Source organism: Silurus meridionalis, chromosome 17 (genome assembly GCF_014805685.1).
Source record: "Silurus meridionalis isolate SWU-2019-XX chromosome 17, ASM1480568v1, whole genome shotgun sequence".
Taxonomy (NCBI): Eukaryota; Metazoa; Chordata; class Actinopteri; order Siluriformes; family Siluridae; genus Silurus; species Silurus meridionalis.
The window spans coordinates 2,017,101-2,023,100 of NC_060900.1; the positions used below are offsets into that span (position 1 = coordinate 2,017,101).

At 40.1% G+C, this 6,000-nt stretch overlaps 1 long non-coding RNA gene across 1 annotated transcript in view; it reads right to left on the minus strand.

Moving 5' to 3' along the window:
* Positions 1-5,327: 5,327 nt before the first annotated feature.
* Positions 5,328-6,000, minus strand: part of LOC124399630 — a 7,121-nt gene continuing 6,448 nt past the window's right edge. The window contains exon 3 of the long non-coding RNA XR_006928264.1: positions 5,328-5,673. This is a non-coding gene — a long non-coding RNA (uncharacterized LOC124399630). The remainder of the gene's footprint in view (positions 5,674-6,000) is intronic.

The window sequence follows — 6,000 nt, forward strand, 5'->3', positions numbered from 1 at the left end:
ACATTTGTACAGGACGTCTTTGGATGTTGTAAACCAAACCTGTTCCAGGACGCCAATGCCCCTGTGCACAAAGCCAGAACATCTCCATGAAGATATGCATTACATGGTTTGGATCTCCTGCTATAGAGCTCTATAACCCTATTGAACATCACAGGCCTCCTCATCTCACATACATCAGTACTTGAATTTACTAACACCCTTGTAGCTGAATGAACCTCACAAATATTCACAGAATCTAGTGGAACATCTTCCTAGAAGAGTGGAGTTTACTGTAGGAGCAAAGATGTGGAATGGGATGTTCAAAAAGGAAATTCTGATCTTATGGTCAGGTGTCCACAAACTTCTGACTGTATAGTGTATTTTTCTTTTTTTTCTTGTTAAATAATTTATATATAAAATGGAGATATATATCTGGATATTTGGAAGGATTTAAATCTTTAATGGTCTGAACCTCACTGGAAAATAAACAGCTGTGCCAGAGCAACAAAATTTCCTGCCAAAAAGTAAACACAAATAAAAAATAATAGACATCTGTTCCTTCCTGGAATGCCAGAGTCCCAAAACAGCAAGAGAAAAAGCAGGTCAGTGAGTCTCTCTCTCTCTCTCTCTCTCTCTCTCTCTCTCTCTCTTTACTGCTCTCTCCTCTGTGGCTGTGGCTCGGCTGTAATTAAACGTGGAGGTAATCGCATGGAGCTCCAGGGACCTCATTAGGATTTTTCAATTAATGGAAAACACCACAACGTTTTTTTTCTCGGGTTCCTCGTGGTTTTTAAGGGACTTTGGTTTGGAGATGATGAGGAGGGAGGAGGTGGAGGACGAAGGGGGAGTCGGTGTTGGTGATGCCAAGGACAATGCTAAAGTTTCCTCTAAACAGCCAGAGCAGGACAGATGTGTAACACATCAGCTTCATATGCAAATAAATAAATAAATAAAATGAATGAATGTGTGGATTATTTATGGGTGGTTGGTTTTTTTTTCCACACATTATTATTCCTCAGTCCTTTCTTTAAACTTGTTATATATATATATATATATATACGTTTTTTTAATTTATTTATTTATTTATTTATTTATTTTCACTGACTACATTTTATTTACAGGATTTATTTTTTTGTCTATTAAACGACTTGTGTCCCCTTTTTTTTTCTCTTTGTGATTTTTATTCCCAAATGTTATTTTTCTCAAATAACTATTCAAAAAGAATTGATGATAAACATTTTTAGATGCTTCAAATATTTTTTTCCCACCGTTTAATTTCTGACACAATTTTATTTAGTTGATTCAGAGGTGGTTTACCTCTGATTTTCTCCAATGTCTCCATTTTTTTATTTATTTTTGTACTTATCTGGTTACATTCATTTTCATAATTTTTTATTCGTCCAATTAATTATTTAACAACCCCCACCCACACACACACACTCACACACACACACACACACACACACACACAAACTGATATTCTTAAATATGATATTTTTGAGGTCATACAATTTTGTGAAATAAAGCCCAAATTCCCCTCCACGTGCCCCCTCACGTGTGTTCACGTCTTAATCCGGGACGCTCGTGTGTGAACTGTGAGAGCTGTGTGAGAGTGAAAAATAAAAAAGAAACTGCCAAATTTAGGACACAGCCATGAAGTCTGATATTTCTGTGTGGCTAATGGATCTTGGAGTGTGAGTGTGTTTGTGTGTGTGTGTGTGTGTGTGTGTGTGTGTGTGTGTGTTGGAGGCTAATAATCCTTGTCCACATTCTCTCCACCATCATCTCTAAAACACTTTCCTCATATCATTCATACGAGCTTTTCCTGACTGTACATAATTAGCCCTGGTCCTTGTATCAGAACTAGGAGGTGTGTGTGTGTGTGTGTGTGTGTGTGTGTGTGTGTGTGTGTGTGTGTGTGATGGGAGGAGGGTGTGTGGGGGGATACCAGATAGACAGGCTGACATCTACTGAGTGCTCATTTCCCTCTCTGCCCTCGGGTGAGGAACACACCTGTCAGTCACACACACACACACACACACACACACACACACACACACACACACACACACACGGTGTGTGTTTTCTTTTGCTCTGCAGTCATTAAGAAGGGCAGGAATCTGCCTTGCATCATCCCAGGCTAGGCTGCTCTCTCTCTCTCTCTCTCTCTCTCTCTCTCTCTCTCTCTCTCCTTCGGGGTCTCTGCGTCTCAGCGCCCTGAGCTCCACATCCAGATCCATCAGCCAAATTAAAGCTAATGAGTTGTCAGAGAAAGCCTAGGCCTGAGAAACACTGGTCTATTCTCCGTACGCCACAACACACACACACACACACACACAAACAGCACTGCAGAAAGCCTATGTGAGTGACTTTAATATGTTGAAGGGCGAGGCTGGAGAGAGGCCGAGGCCCTGATTATTTTCCCCGTCCTGTTTTCTTTCTCGCACACACACACACACACACACACACATACACACGTTAAGAGGCCGAGTGCTCGGCATCATTAACTCTGCACTTGTTCTTCTTCCTTCGCAGCACCGGGTTCAGACTCTCGCTCGTGTCACGTCTCTGAGAAATTGTTTTTATCTCGAGTTCTTACATTTCGAAAGCTTTTCTAGAACAGAAACACGGCCAAAGACGAAGAAACAGAAAGAAAATGTTCATGAAATGATAAAAACTCTTTTATTCCGTTCTTCCATTCCTACAAGGATCATTTCTATAGGGCGAGTTACATATAAGGTTAGTTATGTATAATGCTAGTTTCCTATTAGACAAGTTTTCTATAAGGCTAGCTACTTAAAGGGCTAGTTACCTATACGGCTATTTTCCTATTGGGCTAGTTCCTATAAGTTGTACTTCTTTTGAGGCTGGTTACCTGTAAGGCTAATTTCCTATATGGTTAGTTACTTATAAGGATGTTTTCCTATGAGGCTAATTTCCTATAAGGCTAGTTTCCTATGAGGCTAGTTTCCTATAAGGCTAGTTTCCTATGAGGCTAATTTCCTATAAGGCTAGTTTCCTATGAGGCTAATTTCCTATAAGGCTAGTTTCCTATGAGGCTAGTTTCCTATAAGGCTAGTTTCCTATAATTTGTGCTTTCTCTGAGGCTGGTTACCTATAAGGCTAATTTCCTGAAAGGCTAATTACTTAAATGGCTAGTTGCTTATAAGGATGATTTCCTATAAGGCTAGTCTCCTATAGGGCTAGTTAAATATAAGAATGGTTTCTTACAAGGCTAGTTGTGTACAGGGATAGTTACTTTTAAGATGGTTTCCTATAAGATTAATTTCCTATAGGGCTAGTTTCCTAGAGTGGTAATTACTTATACAGCTAGTCATAAAGATGGTTTTCTATAAGGCTTGCTACTTATAGTGCTAGTTACATATAAAGGTAGTTTCATATACGTTTAGTTACCTATAAATCTAGTTTCCCATGAGGCTAGTTTCCTATAGGGCTACTTTCTTATATGGCTGGTTAAAAGGCTAGTTACTTATAATATTCATTACCTTTAAAGATAGTTTCCTATAGGGCTAGTTGCTATAAGGACGATAACCTATGAAGCTAGGTTCCTATAAGATGTGCTTCCTCTAAGGCTAGTTACCAAAATTTTTAATAAGGCTAGTTTTCGCTATGGCTAATACGGTTAAAGTGGTAAATCATTGACATTCTGGATCATTTGCAAGGCACTTTCGATGAAGCAATAATAAATAAACCCCTAAATTAGGCTGGATTATATAACCAGACCCGTGAGATCGCGCATCTCCTTCTTCCAAGCGAAAGGTAAAGATCGTAGGTGTCACAGTAACACGCGGCTCGTCGTAGCGTGACGCTTCTCTCAGTGACTTCATCATTCACACCGTATTTCTGTTCCACTCCGAGCTTGGATGCGACATCTGCCCGCTTGACGCGAGCTTGGAATTAATACATGTTAATTCTGCTCGTTAGAGGCTCACGGCTCGGAGCCCAGCTTCTGCTCCTCGGATTCTCTTTGATCCTGAGATTCTTGCCAGGTTTTAGGGCTTTGATGCTCCTTGAGCGCTTCACATTGTCTGTACATTCCTCCAGTGTGACCATTAATATTACAGAAAGAGCCCAGTGAAAAAGGTCACGAAGCATGAGCTATAAAACGGGGCTCTTTTTAAGGTGGAAGGGCCGGAGAGGTGATTTTCTCCCTGAATCGCAGGTATTATGTGATGAGAATGAGCAGCGAGTGTCATCTCGGGGCTTCTCTAAAGTGAAGCGGAAATCACGGCTCTTTGTCAGCTCAGAGCTCGTGTCTGGGCCACTCAGACGGTCAGAGATCTGCTGGAGGACTTGCACGTGCGTTAAACACCAACACGCTGCTCACGCTCTCTGCTTAAATAAAGCGTCTTTATGTATTTACTGTCCTCTGAGCACTGGACACGGACTTTTACTTCCCCCAACACACAAAATTTTACACGTCTGACTACTAATATCTTCAAATGTAACAATAGCAGATCTGAGCAGTAACTAGTTTTCTATATGACTAATACTATACTTCCTATAGTGCTAGTTTTATTTATGGCTAGTTCTCTACGTGGCTAATAATTTGGCGATTTTCTTCTTATGTCTAGTCTGCTTTTTGTTTAAGGCTACCAATGAGGCTAGTCTCCTATAATAATAATTCTCTACGTGGCTAATAATGTGGCTAGTTTCCTTTAAGTTTAGTCCTGTACATGCTTAATATTGTGTCTCGTTTCCTATAAGGCTAGTTTCCTTCATGGCTAATAATGTGGCTAGTTTCCCATGTATATAGTTTTCTTGAAGGCTAATAATGAGGCTAGTTTTCTTTAAGGCTAATAATGAGGCTAGTTTTCTTTAAGGCTAATAATGAGGCTAGTTTTTTTAAGGCTAATAATGAGGCTAGTTTTTTTTAAGGCTAATAATGAGGCTAGTTTTCTTTAAGGCTAATAATGAGGCTAGTTTTCTTTAAGGCTAATAATGAGGCTAGTTTTCTTTAAGGCTAATAATGAGCCTAGTTTTCTTTAAGGCTAATAATGTGTCTAAATCCCTAATGGCTGATTCCCTATAAGGCTATTTCTCTACATAACTATCAATGTGGCTATTTGTGTTTATGGCTAATAATGTGGCAATTTCCCCTTTATGTGTAGTGTCCTACAGGGCTAGTCTTTATGTATGGCTAATAATGAAGCTAGTTTTCTATAAGAACACTTCTCTACACGGCTCATAATGTGGCTAGGTTCCTTCATGGCTAATAATGTGGCGATTTCTCCTTTATGTCTAGTTTCCTATAAGGCTAATAATGTCGGTGGTTCTCTATAAAGTTAGTTTTCTGTACGGTTGATAATATAGTTGTCATTACGTCTTGCTTTCCTACAGACCAGTTTTTACACGATTATGTCTATATGAATAAAAATGTTTATTTTTCATGGCTTTGGTCTCCGTCCTCGTCCCAGCATCCTCCATCCTCCACTTTAACCGATTGTTTCCTCGGCATCCTGTCAGCGTCCGCCTCGGCCCGTGTGAAGTCGGGTAACGCCCGGCCCCTTGCGCCCGAGGATCCTCCTTGCTGCTGTATTTATACCCATTTGACCTTGAGGAAGGAAACGTCCATGTGGTATGGGACGAATTGCTCACACATGTCCAACCCTATAATTAGGTTGTATTTAACGCTCGGATGCTGCAGGTCCTTCAACAGAACGAGGACGTCACCTACGATCAACAGTGGCATAACGAACACATCGTGAACAGACGCTACACAGGTTTCCCCGTTCAGATTCAAAGTTCACCTTCAAGGTCACACAAAAAGGTTTTTGCCACACGTAGCATCTCGTTATTTCGGGCCCCGCCTTCAAAACTTTGTAGCTTAACCCAGTTATTTGAAACACACAAAGTTTTTGAAACATTTGCACTTGTTTCTTTATACACTTTGGTTTTATTATCTTCACAAACCACACCTTGCAGAAAAATTGTACCAAAAAGATTTTAAGAATTTAAATCCAGATAAAATCAGGATTTTTAGCGATCTGAGGTGAGGTT